This window comes from Panthera onca, chromosome C1, assembly GCF_046562875.1.
Source record: "Panthera onca isolate mPanOnc1 chromosome C1, mPanOnc1 haplotype 2, whole genome shotgun sequence".
In the NCBI taxonomy this organism is placed as follows: Eukaryota; Metazoa; Chordata; class Mammalia; order Carnivora; family Felidae; genus Panthera; species Panthera onca.
Genome location: NC_138346.1, coordinates 195,757,360 through 195,774,381, shown reverse-complemented (window position 1 = coordinate 195,774,381; position 17,022 = coordinate 195,757,360). Strand labels below are relative to the sequence as shown.

The 17,022-nt window shown below is 48.6% G+C and overlaps 1 protein-coding gene across 5 annotated transcripts in view; it reads right to left on the bottom strand.

Annotated features, from left to right (window-relative positions):
* The window catches only part of CSMD2 (CUB and Sushi multiple domains 2), a 599,309-nt gene that overhangs the window by 368,892 nt on the left and 213,395 nt on the right, over positions 1-17,022 (bottom strand). The gene's annotated exons all lie outside the window — the stretch shown is intronic.

Genomic DNA, 17,022 nt, shown 5'->3' with positions numbered 1-17,022 from the left:
ACTTGCCTTATAAAACTGTGGGGTGGGTGATGTTCAGAAACCGAGCACCATGCTCAGGAAAAGCGTCAAAGCCATATTGTCCACCCTGGTCTTTCCCTGTGCCCTCCAGGCTATCACCCAAATGGCCCTGGGATCTCGGAGCTGCCTGGCCCAGAGTGTGATGACCATTTCTTGCCTCCCGTTCGGGTCCAGCCCCCAGATGCCTCCTTGACTGACCAGCTGAGAGGCTGAGACCCACAACACCTGGGAACCTCTGAAGGAAGCAGTGTGTAGCCACCTGTCTGCACAGCACACAGGCTGGGAGGCTGCTGGAGTGGAGTGGGGGTGGGGGGGTGGGGGGCAGGGTGAACAGGGGCAGGTTGGGGCAGCACGTGGAGTAGAGGAGGCCCTTCCAGGTGCTTTAGCCATGCAAGGTCAGAGAAAGGACTCAAGCAGGATTTAAATGCTGGGAAGCTGGGCCTGTTCAAAGTCTTTCACGGCAAATGTTTCTTGTACCTGTATGCAAGGCACCAAGAGAGTAAGTTATCTGTGGTCATGTGATTACTGGCAACAGAGCCAGGATTTGAACCCAACACTGACTCCTAAAGCCATGCTCTCTTCCTTACTCTGCACTGCCTTCCCTGAGGTTCAGAGCTGAGCAGGGAGTCCTGGGGATCTTTCCCAGGGTGTCAGAGGGGAGACCCTGATACTTGATTCCTCTCTGCAGACCTGGGCTCAGGAAGCAGAGCTGGGAGTCCAGCAGGCCAAGCCCTTGCTACTCCCCACTTGGGCCATGGACACCTGGAGTCATGGCAGCATGGAAAAGGACTATGGGCATCTCAGTAGGAGGACCAAGCCTCCTGGAGACCTAGCATGGGGCTGGGAGTGCTCAGCACCCAACTTGGGAGTTAGCCCATGTGTTCCACCGACAAACATCCTCTAGATGGGCCTGTCACAGACATCCTCCACCTTCCTAGAGCTGGCGACACAGAATGTCAGGAAGGACCTGGGAGACGGGAGAAGTGCTGTGCAGAAACCACATTACCCAACCCCCCACACGGGGAGCAGCCCCCAAGGTTCCACGGTTTGCCCTAGGAACACAAAAGACGCTAGTCTACTTCTAGCCAAAACTGAATGCTTGATTCAAGGGCCAGGGACTGGCTGCAGGTTGGACTGTCCTGGGACATGAGGAGAAGATCCCTGGAGGATCAGCAGTGCAGGGTGGGCGGGGCTGTTCTCTGTGGGCTAGGACCCAGCACTGACTCACCAGGGCCCATGCAGGGAGGGCAGAGAGGACAGGGAGACTCGAGAAGAGAAAACCAAAAAGCCATGTCAACGATGGGGTCAGAACAGAAAAGGGATCAGAGCTCAGAGGAACAGAATGGGGGGGTGGGTGTGGACCAGGGTTTAGGGTCCAGAGAGCCAGGGCCCAAATCCCGACTCAGACACTTCCTAGCTGTATGACTTCTGGCAGGTGTCTTAACCTCTTGGAGTCAGCTTTTCTACCCGAAAAACAGGGAGGATGATACATTCTTTCACAAGAGCTTTGTAGGGATTTAAATGGGATAATGCATGTGACACCCTTAGCACAGGGCCTGAAACACAGTGGCTCTTAAAGATTATTCCACTCCTCAAGGCAGGAAGGAAGCAGATAATGAGACTTGGAAGAGGCCAGATGGACTGTACCAGTGCCCGCTCAAAGAGCAAGATGTGACCCCTGGAATGGCTGGCCTAGGACCCACAGAGGGAACGTAATCGGAAGAACCCACCTGGAGAGGGCAGTGCGCAGGGGAAGAGAAAGCTAAGCCTCTGAGACTCAATTTCTTCATCTGCAAAGTGGGTATGAAAATACCTAACCTGCAGATGGTAGTAAAGGTTCAATGAGACAAGATGTGTGATGTCATTCAGTGCAGAAACCAGCTGGCTCATAGAGGCAATCAAGGGACCCTCCTACCTCAGCGTCCCCATCCCCCTGAAGCACCGTCTCACCACCATCAAAAAGAAAGGCATATGGCACTTAGATTCACCCTGCCTGGTCTCAGGGCCTTTTGGTAACAGGATGAATGTCAAGCCAAATAAACAGGCAAATAGTCTCTTGATTATTCAACAGATCGTCAGGGATTGTCAGATTTGGCTAAGCACTGAGGATTCAGAGATGATGGGTAAGTTCCTGGTCTTTAAGAGTTTATGTTGGAAGAAGGATGCCAGAGAAGCTAAGTGGCTTATGCCAGCGCAGCAGGTACCTGGCAGAGGGTGGGGACAGAGACACCACCACGTCTCAAGTTTTCAGAAAGGAGACAGCCTTTGCTTAGGCCCACATCAGGTAGACAAGGAGGTGAGGCTAGACTTCAAAGCCAGAGGGTTGGGACTTTCTAGTTCAACATTATAATTGCAGGGCTTAACACAGAGCTTGACACAGAGTAGGCAGGCAAAAATCATTTCTTTTTTTTTTAATGTTTACTTATCTTTGAGAGAGAGAGAGAGAGAGCGCAAGTGGGAAAGGGACAGAAAGAGGGAGACACAGAATCCAAGCAGGCTTCAGGCTCTGGGCTGTCAGCACAGAGCCCGATGCAGGGCTCGAACTCACGAACCGCGCAATCACAACCTGAGCTGAAGTCAGATGCTCAACCAACTGAGCCACCCAGGCACCCCCCAGGCAAAAATCATTTGTTAAATAAATTAATAAAAATTAATAAAAAACAATATTGAGGAGTCAATGTGCCTCATTTTATGTAAAAGATATGCTTGCCCAAACTGGTAGGTAAACCATAACCAAACATATAAGCCAAATGCAACCCACGAATTTCCACGCTAAGAAATTAAAACATGGAACCGTGCATGAAAAGATGAATCATTTCATAATGGGCAAAAATCCACCCCCTCCATATTATTGCTCTGGAAAGTTCGGTTTAGGTCTAGTATGGCTCTTAAACTTTAATCTGCTTCAGAACACCTGGGAGAACGGTTACGAATACCGAATTTAGGCCCATCCTCAGAAATTTCAGAGGTAGTCGCCTAGGGTAGAACCCAGGATTCTGCATTCTAAACACCATCCAGGCAAGTCCGGGGAAGACAATCAAGTCATGAGAAGCTCATTTCTTATTTCACTCTAGGATGTCCTTCATTATCTCTTTCCTAAAAGCCTAGCATGCTTCACCAGTTCTCCACCTTGGTGCAGAGATCCCATGGGGAGCGTTCAAACTACATCTGCCTGGGTCCCACCCCAGGCCGGCTGGTTCTAACAAGCATCGGGGTTGCACTAACTTCACTGAATCCTATATCCCTGCACCTTTTCTCTCTCTGGCCCAGAGATCAATGTTAACAGACACCTCAGGCTGTCTCTGACTCTCCCCGTCAGCCACATCTCCGATGACCTGAAGTGGAATCTGGAAGAAAGAGGAAATCGCATGCAGAGCCTGCCTTTGAGGACAGAGGCTACAGACTGAGGATGAGAAGGGTCGCCAGCGGTCACCGAGTTCACCTGGCAACGGGGAACGGAACGGGGAACGTGTTCATCACCCTCTGATTGCCTTTTCTCCCGTCTCCCTGGGGTTTGTAGGCAGGAGGCAAAGAGTACTAGAAGGACTCCTAGTGGGACAGGTTGCCAGTAAATTGATTCTGCCCCAACCCCAGGGCAGGCTGTGAGCAGTGCCCATCAAATCCCTCACCTCCTTATTGCCAGGCCCAGCGTGCTGCCGCTCAGAGGAAGTGAAAGGGGTAGCTGAAACTGATGTGGCTGCAGAAACTGACATCAGGTGCCAGACACCCATTTGCTTAACAAACTGGCTAATTTTACCCTCTGTCTCTCAGACCAGAACTCTTTTGAAGGGAAGGAACAAAAAAGAAAGAAAGTGATATTTAACACATTTCTATTTCTGTGCTACACAGTCTCTCTCTGAGGTTGCAAGTTTGAGCCTAATTGATTTCTTCGTCAAAAGGGAAAAAGAAAGACAAAAAGGAAAAACAAACAACTGCGAACCCTTACCTCACTCACACTGCAATCAAACCTCTCCAGTTCTGTCGACTGCTGAGCTTTTTATTTTTTAACACTGGCCAAGTGACTTGCATAATTTAAGATCCTTTCTAGCACTGATCAGCCTGCTCTGGCCAAGCAGTTTGCTGATTAATTATTAATCAGACTGAGTTTAGGATGAATAATCAGCAAGAGTCAGGGCTAATTTGCAAATGTCCCCCAGGAAGGTTATCACTTAAAATATTTGGTGGAGAGGCTCCACGTTAACCTTTGTAATTAGCCACAGGACATTGTTACTGGTGAGACAGAAGCATGTCTCTCCTCCAAACAAGCCAAACTTGTACACCTACTAAGTGCCAAGACCTGCGTTTAGGCTCTTTCAAGGTTCTGCAGGCAGTGGTGGGGAAGGGGAGGGGCACAGAAAAGAAACACACACATAATAGGCAAGCAAGAAAATATCTAGTATTGACAAATGCCTAAAATAAAACAAGATGCTGAGATAGTGAGTGAGGGTTACTTTAGATTTCATGCAAAGGGAAGGCCTTTCTAAGGACAGAAGATTTAAGTTGAATTTTTGCATTTAAAAAAGATGGGTCTTAAAAAATAACCTCACTTTGAAGGAAGAGAATCTTAAGCCCTGGGAGCAGCTAGTGCAGAGGCTCTAGGAGGAAGACTGCTCAGCCCATCAAGGGACAAGAGGAAGGTGAGTGCAGCTGGGGCACAGTGAGGGGGTGGGAGTGATAGAGGGAAGTCAAGAAGTTGGGCAGTGACCCAGTAACGGACAGTCTTGTTGTAGGATGTTACTCTAAGTGCGATGGGAAGTTGTTGGCAAGCCTTAAACAAGGGAGACATGATGTGATGTATATAAACATCAGTCATCCGAGTTGCCGTATGGAGAATGGATTATAGGAGGGACAGAAGCAGGAAGACAAGGCCACTGAGCAGCCAGAGATGCTGGGGCAGAGAATGGGCACAAGCAGTTTCCTCTTTGGAGCAGACAGGTGGAGAAGGCTGGGCAGAGGACAGGTTAGGGGTGAGGAGGGAATGAGAAACCAATGTCTGTGGACAGAAGAATGAATCAACAAAATGTGATATGTATATACCAGAGAGTATTATTCAGCCATAAAAGGGAGTAGAATTCTGGCATGTGCTATAACATGGATGAAATCTGACATCATCATCAGTGAAATAAGCCCACACAAAAGAAGAAATACTGTATAATTCCACTTAAACGAAATACCTAGAGTAGTCCAATTCATAGAGACAGAAAAGTGGTTATCAGGGGATGGGAACAGGTGGGGTGTTATTTAACGGGGACAGAGGTTCAGTCTGAGGTGAGAAAGTTCCAGAGATGGATGGAGGTGTTGGGCGTACAACCATGTGAATGTACTTAATGCCACTCAATTGTAAATCCAGAAATGATTACAATGGTAAATTTTATGTGTATTTTACCACAATAAAAAATCTGCTTGGAAGTGTTCATTTTGAGATTCCTGTTAAGGTTTTCAGATTCCAGTTAAGATATAGGGAGCCCAGGAGGTTCCTCAAGCCTGGACATTTAAATTGAGTGCCAATGGCATATAAAGAAAATGATGCTGAAAGACAAAATGTGATTTGCTGAGGTTACCTGGGAAAGAGGGCAAATGGAGAAGAGGAGGGTTCCTGGACCCCCTGGGCAGTCCACATGTAAGGGCTGGACAGAGGCTGGACAGTGGAAGAGACAGAAAAGGAGGTAGAACAGGAGTGGCCATAGGTAGCTAGCTGTGTCATTCCATGTCAGCCAAGAGAAGAGAATGGTTCAAGAAGGACAGACGACCAATATCGTGTGTTGCCTAGAGGCCAAGTCCAGGGACAATGGAGAAGCAACAATGAATTTGGCAACCTGGAGGTCACTGGCAATCTTATCAAGGTCACTTTTAGTGGCAGGTGGGGCAGACCCTGAGAAAGGGTCCATTTCCAGTAACTGGCAGTAGCTGATTGGGCATGAGTAATGGGCTTTTGGTGTGCACTGGCTTTTTTATTTTAGACAATAGATATTAGAATATGTCTCTGTGCTGTTAGCGGTGCTCAGGAGAAGAAAAACAATAATGAATGTGAGAAGAAGGAGATGAATTTAGTATGGGAAGTCTTTGGGGAATATGAGGTCTGGAACATAAAAGGAGGGGCTGGCTTTTTTACAGGAGCCAGGACATCACGTCTACTGAAATATGAGGCGTGGCAGAGAGATACTGATTCACCAGCCATTTCATCTGTGCATCATGTTTCCAGGCTCCTTTACAGCTAGGCTGGACCACGTGGTTATTTCTGGCCAATGAAATACGAGGTGGGCGATGTGTCTCTCTCTGGGCTGGGGCAGTGAAAAGCCCATGCTAGGTTCTCCACTCTTCTTCCCTGCCATGGCAGCGGGGAAGGCCACATACTCTGGGTGGTACATCTATAAGACGGTGGAACTTTCTTGAGACTGGACACCCACCTGCATTTCCATGTGGATCAGAGCCACTCCCGACTGACCCATGGCAGTCATGTAGCATGAGTGAAAAAGAAACCTTTGTGGTGTTATACCATGTGTTGAATTGCAGGGTTAATGAAGTTCAGAGAAGGAAATGGCAAGAGATGAGGCTGCGGTGATAGGCAGGGTTGGATCAAAAAGGGCCTTATCAATGGCTGGAATTTTATTCCACAGACAATGGAAAATGATTGAAAGTTTCTGCCTGAGGCTTAGCATGTCAGATATGCATTTTAATTAAACCATTCTGGTAACAGTGGGGAGGCTGAATTGAAGAGTGCCAAGAAGCTAGGAGATCAGTAAGGAGGCTATTACAACCCACAAAGAAGAAAAGATGATGGGCTGAACTGGGGGAGTGACAGTAAAGATGGAAAAATATGTTACAGGAGGTACACTGGGAGACCTCAGAGAACAGGGATGGTTCCCAGATTCTTGGATGACTAGGTAGAGTGGAGTACCATAAACTAAGACAGGAAACAGACTCTGACCATTTTAGTAGCCAAGTATGAGTGAAGTTGGGACATGCTGAATTGGAGATATTGGTGGACGTCACGGTGGAGATATTCAACAGGTGGCTGGCTCTACAGTTTGCTGCTCAGGAGGAGGCCAGGCTGGGAAGCCAGATTCGGGAGTTCTAAACAAACAGGTGGTACCTGAAGCCATGAGAGCAGAGAAGAGTACCCAGGGAGAGTGTGGGGGATGAGGACAGCAGTAAGACAAGAGCAGAGTCTTGGGGACATCAAAGGAAACAGAAGAAATGGTCAGAGAGGCCCAAGAAGCATCAGAGAGAGCAGCATAAAGCGAAGAGAGAGTTCTAAAAGGAGAAAATGACCAACAATGTAAGGGAATGCGGAGGTGCCAGTAAGAGGAGACCTAAAACCTATCTTGTGGATTTGGCACTGGAAGTGGTTAGTGTTTGGGGTGAGGGGTGCTTCTCTGACAATAATCTTAATGTGAATGTTTTCAGGGGAAGGCAGGGGATAGAAGCCATGGAGAAGCAGGTGAGGAATTAATGCCGATAGAGGACTCCAAGGAAGACCACTGGTCCAAGACCTCGAAGGAGAAGTTCCTGGAGGTGATGGAGTTCTACTCCTCCAGGAAGCCTCCCACTTTTCAAGCCAACCTGGCCCTCTCACTTCCCAGATGATGAGATCTGCTGACTTCAACAGTGATCATCTGTCATTTCATCAGATTGTCAACTGCTGGTTTTCTGTGGGAATCCTGCTTCCCCGGTGAGTCTGGGAGTGTCACACACTGGCCACCCAGCCACTGAATGAGGAAAAGCTGGAATGAAAGAAGTACAGGCTCAGGGTTCGAACTAAGGGCTTATGTCAGGCTCAGGAAGCCAGAAAAAAATCGTAGGAGCAAGAGACAGGTAAAATCAGGGCGAACCATGGGGTAAGAGAGGCCAAGAGGGAGTCCCACAAAGTTGTATGGCCAAGCATGAAAAGAGAGACCAGGGATGGGGTCTTGAACATTCTAAATGAACTGAGGTCATTCTGGAAGGCAGGTTTTGCCAGAATGAGAGGCCTCTGGAAGGGCCCAGAACAGCTCCTTCCATCTGTCTTAGCGGCACCATCAGGCATCTGGCAGCTCCTTGAGAGAGAGGTCGAAAAGAGCATCTTGTTGTCTGGTGCCCTTCCCAGTCCTGGCACGGGCCCCCGCACAGACGATGTACTTAGTACAAACTTGTTGCATGCAGTCAGTGCAGACGATGTACTTAGTGCAAACCTACTGCATGCAGTCGGCCCCACGGGGGGTGAGACAGCTGCCTGACCTTGGCTTCCCACACACAGGACTTTGCCAAATCACAAGCCCTAGCAGAGCCGCTGTGCCAATGGTGGACAGCCCCGGCTCATTTCTTGCTCCTTCTAGCTGCGGCTTTTGTTCTCTTTCTGAGAACAAATTCTCACCCAGGGGAGCAAGGAAGTCACGCTGATACTCTGTGGAGTGTGCAGGAGCCCTGGCCCTGACTCTCCAGACATGATCTGCCAACAGCATGCTAGGGCACTAATCCTTTCCTACCGTTCGGCTGTGGGGCTTGGAATGCTATTTCCAACTCTGGGAGATATGGGAGATGAGATTTTAAAGGGCTGGTTATTTATGGCCTGGCTCCTGATGGCTACAACAGATGCAATTTCATGGGCTCCATCAGAAGAGAACAGCTTCTTGGGGTGGCTTAAAGAATTGTGATGTGGCAGGGAAGGAGGGGGAAGCAAGGGCCTCAAGAACCCACAGGAAGGCAGGTGCTTGTGTCTCATCCCCCTACTGGTTCCAAGTGCTACTGGGTTCGCAGCCTTGGTCATGCTCCATCTCAGCTGCTTCCTGAGCATCTCTGTTGGCTTGAGACCTTGTCCCTACCTTGTTCTTGACATTAAAACAAGCTGAAACCCCAGAAGACAGGCATTAGGCCCATGACACTCCCATGTATGAAGTTTAAGGATATATAGGACATTGTGATGATGGGCTTTTACAGGTGCAATTCCCTCCACCCTGAAATGCTGGTCCCTAAATTCTTCCCGCCGTGGCTCTTGCTCAATAGTCAGGTCTCTGCTTAAATCTGACCCCCCCCAGAGAGGCCTCCCCAGCTCATTTATCTTAATCAGGCCCCACTGCTACTATTCCCCACCTTGTTCATTTCCTTCACGGCACTCAACACGAGTGAATTTTATATTTGTCTTGTGGCTTTATTAGTATAGGTCTCCCCCAGGTAAACCAGAAGTCCCACAAAGGCAGAGTCTGTATCTGTCTCCTCCACTACTATAATTCCATGCCAAGCCCAATGTCAGGCAATAGAAGGGCCTACGTAATCTGCTTGAACGGATACATTATGAAGGAAAGTTTGGTGATAAAGGCTGACGGCAATGATGGAGACACTGCCGAGAACGATGGTGCCAGGCTGTTCCTGACCATAACTTCTCAAAGCCTTGCCACAGTATTTACCCGAACACCATTTTTTAGGCATAGCTGTTGATTTCCCCTGACCATCTCCACTACAGATCCCCCCAAAACTGTGTATCAATAACCAAGGGCAACTGTGTCCCTGTATCCAGGCTCATCTCCTTCCTTGCTGTGGCCTTAACTTCCTTCTCTGTGCTTATTTTGCCCTGGGGAGGCCAGAGAGCATCACCATCCCCCACTCCACCCAAGCCCTCTGCTGGTGAACAATCCTAACAGTCATTAGGCAGGAACTTGGGGATTACCTCAGACTCTCCCCTGTCTCCATTCCTCCTTTCCAATGAACCTCCCAAAGCAATTGATTCTGCATCTGAGATGTGGCTTGGTGCCACCCCATCCTCTTCATCCCTTCACAGCTGCCATAATTCAAGGTTGGATCATCTCTTGGCTGAGTGGTCACAAAAAAGTTTTATAGCTGGTTTCTTGGACCCAATTAAAACTCAGAGTGACTATGTTACATCTCCGCTTAGAACACTTCCATTGCCTTCTACAGTCTTTGGAATCCCCTCCCAGCTTATGAACATAGGACAAGGTTCTTACTGACCCACACTCTCCCTGTGCCTACCCTGCACCCACTTGCAATGCCCCCAACACACCAGGGTCCTTTCCTGCTCTGTGACAGTGGCAAACTCTAGTTCCTGCGTTGAATTCAAAAGTCACCCCTTCTGGCATTCATTCATCTGAGTCCTTCTAGCAGCTCCTCCCATCATGATAGGAAGACTTTATCTTCTCAGTGACCCAATTTTCCTTTGGTGAACCACGCCTCCCCCACTCCCAGCCAGGGGGTTTGAACAGGACAGATAGTCATGTGACCTGGGCCTGGTCAGTAAGAACACTCTCTGTGGACACTGGTGTTGAGGCCTGAGCACACGGCTCAATCTGGTCCAATTAAGGTTCATCTTAGGGCTTTTGTGGGAACCATCGGGAAAGAGAAGCTTCCTTTTTGCTGGGATTGCTAAACCAGCAGAATGGAGGGAGCTGATGGCGGTTGCCTTTGCTCCCTCATGGGGAAAGCATGCCTGAGAAAGCTGACACATAAGAGAGCAAAGCTGTGGGAGGGAGAGAAATACATTCTGATAATATTATTTGCATACCTTGATCCAGCAGTCCCTGAAGCCAATCCCTCGACTTTTCAGTTACAGAAGCCAACACATTCCCTTTTTAGCTTGAGTCAGCTGGAGGTGGGTATCTATTTCTTGAACCAAAAGAATACTATAACATTTTTCTTTTCAGTCTCTATGGGAGCTTCTTTATACCTTTTAGTAAAGGCATCTAACATATGATATCGTCAAGCATTTAATTATATTCTGCTTCTTCACCCTGACTGTGAGCTCCAGGGTCCAGCATGATACATGGCTATTACATAAACATTTGTGGAGGGAATAAACAACTCCTTGGGGATAGGACTGTGTCTTTGTCTCCCTAGCACCTAGGAGAGCCTAGTTCATAGAAGTCTCTCAATAAATGATTACCGAAAATAAATAGGGGAAAAGTAACAAAGAATGTAAATGATCTAAACCAATGGTTTGATAAAGTACATGTGAATGAATAAATAAGTGAATAGTTATTATTAACAAATCCCCATTGGCATGCTGTTCTCATTCTAATTATATCTGAATCTAATGACTCCTGAATGAAATATCTAGTTAAAAGTCGCTGAGATCAAATGGTTCTAGTTGGCTCAAATTTCATGTGTAAAATGCTTAATAATTAAAACAAAGTCTTTCAAAGAGGAAAAAGAATGTTGCTAGCAAAATTTTCAAACTGAATGTCTGTAAAGTAGACGGGAATTTTTGTATCTCCACCTACAAAAACAAAAGCAAAAAAAAAAAAAAAAAATGAAGGGGAACAAAGCAAAGAAAAACCCTCAGAGCTGGATCCAGAGAGTAGGCTGAACCTGCTTTCCAGGGAACTTCTCTTTCTAGAAACAGCCGGGGTCTATGGGTGGCCCCGGGAGCAGGAAATCCAGACAGTACAGCAGAGTTTCCTCTATGTTCTCTGGGCAGAGGGGCCAGGTAGGCTCAGAGGCAAGGTGGGTGGGTGCACAGTGGAGAGAATCCTGGGACCACTTCCTGGACCTGTATCCCAGGGATCAGGGGAGCTCCTGTTGGGGTGGGATGCCAGGCTACAGCCCGGGGATGATGCTCTCCCTGCCTCCGCCCCTCCCACATCCAGATAGCACCCACGCTGTGAGGTCTGTCTCAAATGCAGCCCCCACATTAGGGCCTTGCTCCTCCCACCCGAGGGCAGCTTCCTGCAGTATGCCTTGTTTCCTTTCCTACTTAAAGGTTTGGTGGAGGCAAATATATCACATAGAGGTCCACGGGGCTTGGCTTGGGGGGTGGGGACACAGAGAATGCACAGGCAGATTGCAAATGACCCGAGTGAAACAAATAAAGAATGGAAGTCCAGGGGCGCCTGGCTGGCTCAATCAGTTGAGCGTCTGACTCTTGATTTCAGCTCAGGTCATGGTCCCAGGGTCATGGGATCAAGCCCCACATTGGGCTCCATGCTGAGCATGGAGTCTGCTTAAGATTCTCTCTCTCTCTGCCCCTCTCCCCAGCTGGCATACTCTTCTCTAAAGTAAAATATTGAAAAATTTAAGAATGGGAATCCAAGTACACTGAAAGGGGCAAGGAAGAGAGGCTTGGAATCACTGGCAGAGACTGACCCACAGCCGGAGAGCCAAGAAGATGGTGGAGAGGCTCTAGGGTCTGCACAGAAACCCCTCATGTGGGAAGGAGCTATGGACTCCTTCTACCAGCCTCCCCACCACAAACACACTTCTGGCAGCCCCCAGGGAAAAGATGGCTTCAATTCTGAGTGCAGGTCGGGCCCTGCCTGCCCTTCCTGCTATAGGAGGAAACTGCCACCTAGCAAAGGAGAGAAGCAGAGAAAGAGAAGGAGCAAAGGAGAGACGAAGGCCCAACTGAATTCTGCAGCAGCGAGATGATGCCGGGCAGAGATGGGCCTCCTCTCTGGGTCCGGTACAGTGGTCCCCTGACTGTCTTCTCCACACTCTCTGCTCCCTCTCCCCTACGTGGCAGGCCCCGGGGAGCAGGTGCTGTGCCTGTACCCCGGTGAAGTGTCCCCTGCTCCTAGCCTGCACCGAGCAGCCACTGTAGCTGCAGCAGTCCACTCTTCTTCCGCTCTTCGGACGAGGCAGCTAACTGGTCAGTCTGGGGCTGGGTCCAGGCGAGAAGGGGTGATGCTGCCTGCAACGTGCCCAAAAATTGCAGCTCTGGGAAGGCAGTTTCAACGAAATCACCACCCTCTCTTCTGACCTTTGCCAGGACATCCTCCGGTCTGACCCAGTCCTCCTTACCTGGGTTTCCAGGCAATTCCCTGGGGAGCTGAATCAGCTGCGGTGACCAGGCTGTGCCTTCCTGCCCGGTGAGAGGCCTCTGAGCTGCCAGGCTGGGAAGAACGGCCTCAGGGGGATCACTAAGAATGGGGCCACCAAGGCTCTGGGCTGCTGGAGACGCCTCACTTATCCTCTTCCCTTCAAAGGGTGAGCCCCTAACTCTGGTCGCCATCCCAGGAGTATCACCTCCATTGTGAGCCAGGCAGCAGTTTACGTGTGCAGCCCTTTCAACATGCTTTGTAGGCTGGTGTGATGAGCCCCATTTTTCAGATGTGGAAACTGAGACTCAGAGGCAAGTAAATAGGCTTTAACAGCCATTAAGAGGTGGATCAGGGTTTTGAGCTCAAGTCTGTCTGGCTCCCAGACCTGCTCTCTCCTCAGTTAGATGCCAAGATACACAGACCCCCTCTCCTATTCTTGGAGGGGACATCTGGCTTTCTCTCCTTCCTGGTAGCCCCAGAAGAAGAGCCTGGAGAGATTCAAATGGACAGTGTCAAGCATGAGGCAGAGGAAGGAGAGCAGAGATTCTAGCTCTTGTGTCTTCTCGGTGGGCTTTAATTCATTGATTTTCTCCACAATGGAGAGGCCAGCTGTATAATGGGCTGGCAATCGCCTGTACTTGTTATAACATGATCCTGCTACCCTCCAGGGACACAGAACCCAGGGCCATAAAAAACTGAGTTTTTAAACCCCAGTTCTGCACCACCACCCACCTCAGTCCCAGCCATCTGAAAAAGTCCAGGGGCCTCATGAGGAACTTTAGCAACGGTGAGAGTTTTTCCTAGCATTTGAGGAGAAGGAATGGGGCTCCATGAAGGACAGAGCCAACTGACTTAGAGCAGAACAAAGCTGCCCACCCCCATCCCCCCGCACCAAGAAGGATCAGTGAGAGAGTACCTGGTCCCTAAACTGAGTTCAGTGAACTAGAGACAGAAGAGCATATGCGTAAGAGCGGTTGACGTGGCGCAATATATGGTGGTGACTTGGAGGGGCATGTATCAAGGGTGATGTGTGTGTGTGTGTGTGTGTGTGTGTGTGTGTGTGCGCGCGCGCGCGCGCGTGCATGCAGTTGGGGAGGAATCCAAATACACTATCTGGATTGTAACTTTCAGTTCAAACCTAGCTTTTGCTCACGGTCAATCACAAAATAAAAGTTAAAACGAAAATTTAAAAAGCAATTAACATCAGAGGGAGTACATCCAAAATACTTGGGGACCTCTCAACATGTCATAGTTACAGGGTTCAGTGCTCACCATCCTAACAGCCTTTTCCTGTCCAAGACGTGTACTGCCGGATTCCCTGTGGCCACTCAGGGACCGGGAAACAGGAAGAAGCAGTGCGCTGGCTGATGTACGCACACCACGTGCTCTGTGGTTCCGGGCACACACCGCTATTTCTGTGCGCTCCGCCCACCTGCCTTCCTCCGCGCCAGCGCATAGCTGCCAACTGATTATATCCTGCTACGTTTTTGGCTTTGAATTGTCCTTTGTTTTATGAAATAACGTTCTGAGGAGTTGGCAGGTTTCTTTCTAATGTCCTCACTTGGCAAAATTAAAAAAAAAAAAAAAAATATATATATATATATATATATATATATATATATATATATATATCTCAACCCTCCATTTCCTCAGTTGTTTGGCAATTTTACTTGCCTGCGAAATCCAAACAACCGGAACCCCCAATTAAAAGTCTCCTGCTCTTAGCCCATTGGGGAGGAGAGTGTGGAAACTGAGTCAGGAACATTCCATGCCCCACCCACAACCCTGAATCAGTGGGAATCTGCTATCTGGTAAAGGAGGTAGTGGATTTTTTTCTCTCGAAGGTATCTCTGTCTTCTCAATAGGTGAAGGGATGCCCAGTTGTTCACATTCATCTTTTCTAACAGGATCTGCAGTCTTTCTATGGCTTGGCACAGAACTCAAGAAAACATCTTAAAATCTTAATGCACGGTGATATAAAGTAGCAACTCATAAACCAGCAGCTTCACAGTTCACAGGGATCCAGGGATCCATAAAGGAGAGGGGCAGGGGAGAAAGTGGGTTCTTTGCACACACGTCCCGAGCCTCCAAGTTTGTTTATCCATAATTGCTATGCAAGTATAAATTAGAACAACAAATGCACCCTGGCTGGAAATGGTGACACCAACCCTATAAATAATTATAACTTAATCTTATAGCGAAGAGTTCTGAATGACTCCCCTAACGATTTCCTCCGCTTAATTCCTTCCCCCACTGAGTGACTTAATAGGAAAAGGAATAGTCTTTAAGATTTGTTTCACTCCAGAAGTTTGGACAATGTGTGGATTCACACCTGGGGGGGGCAGAGGCTGTGGGAGACTGTTTGGCCCACGGGTAAACAAGTGAGTCGAAGAGGCCTTGGGGCTGGAAGAGCCAGACCCGGCAGTGCTATTCATCGTGACATCTGCTCATCCAAGTGAAACCTTGGGAACGACCTACTAAGAGATCTGATGAGTATGCTGTGTCCTTCTTACGAGAGCATGCCACACAGCCCTGGCGACCCTTCACAAAGGGAGCAGGATGTGACATGCTGCCATGGCTACGGAGATGGCCTTTCAAGTCCAACTCTCCTGGGGCTGAAGCCTCGTTCTGCTCCTTATCAGCTGTTTGGCTTCGAGCAAGTGACATAACCTCTCTGGACCTCACTTTTCTCATCTGTAAGAGGAGGAAAATGATGCTACCTACTTCATGAAGTTTCTATGAGGAAAGATGAAATTATTGCTGTAAGAGCTTAGAACCAAACTAGGACATGCTGACAATAAATGCTCAATAAACGATGCTGTTATCACACCTATTATGTTTTGGAAGCATTTGCCATAATACAGGGAAAATTTTCATTACATAATGCTAAGTTAAAAATACATAACTACAGATAGATTTTCAGATCTGAATTTTGTAATATTAAAATATATATAAATAGGCAGCTAGCTTGCTCCAAGCAAAGCAAAAAGGCCAAAGGAGAATATATCAAAATTTTAATATTTCTTATTCATTTCTCCATACCTTTTTATATTTCCTCTGTTTTCTACAAGAAGCATATGCGTTACATTTACAATGATAAGAATAGGTATTTAACAAAGAGGGGTAGGGGGACAGAGGGCCTCCAGGCTGCCAGGTCACTGGGATTCCAGTGCAGAAGAGGGTCACCCGGGCTTTCATCCCCGCTCGTAGCCCCAAATGTCCAGCCGCTGTCCCAGACTAGTTGACAGAATAGCCACCTGCACACAGCGGTCTGTCCTTGGCTCACATGCGCTTCTCTCAACCCCCCATCCAGGGTAGTGAATGATCTGGCCAAGTTCACTGGACAAGCTTACGACACCAAGGTCTTCTGACTCCCAGGTCAGATCGCCTTCCACCATCCCAGGAAATTTGAGTTCTCCGGGCTACACTGGTCCCCAGATCTCTGAGTCCATAGTGGAAGGAATCTGTTCCCATTTTTGCCTCTGAAATAGTCATAACTGGCTCCTGCCATGGGTCTGTCTGATTTTCTCACCCTCAAAGGACCATGTCTTACACAACTGGTGTTTCCATCACAAGGCACGAAACCTGGTCTAAAAGAGGTGTTCAGGAAATGTGCCCCTGCTCCCTCTCCCTCCCCTCCTCCCCATTCACACTGACTGCCACATCTCCTTCCAGGAGCTATCCTACCCCGACTCTTGCAGTTACCCACTTTCTGAGTCCCTCAGAATCCTCAGGGACACCTCGTCTGCCCTCATCCCCAGGCCCTGAGTCCTGCCTTCCCCCGTGCAGCAATGGAAGTCTGCAAGATGCCATATCTTGTCTGAAGCACATCTGGACACATCCTTCTTTGGGCACCTGGTGTGCTGACACAGGTCCCCCTGTGCCCTCCGCCTGATAACACACCCACAAGGAGAATAAGAGAGGATATTCTAAGTGCCACACCACCACTCACAGTTTGTCACCCAGAGTTGAACATTTCCCAAAGCCAGCCCCTGCTTGGGCATGTCCTGTGCATCTAAATCTCGGACAGTACCAGCAACTGGGGCTGATAAGTCTCGTCATCCCTCCGCTCCTGAACCCATCATCATCGAGAGTCTCCATGGTGGGTGGGGCACACCACAGAAAAGCCCGTGCATTTTAGTAAAGCCAGAACGACAGGGAGGTTAGTCCTTCCCATCAGAAACTGTGGCAGAATGCCCTGCCCTTCCTTCACAGGGCCCCGGGAGTGGGAATTTCCACTTAAGATTCTATTCCCTTCATT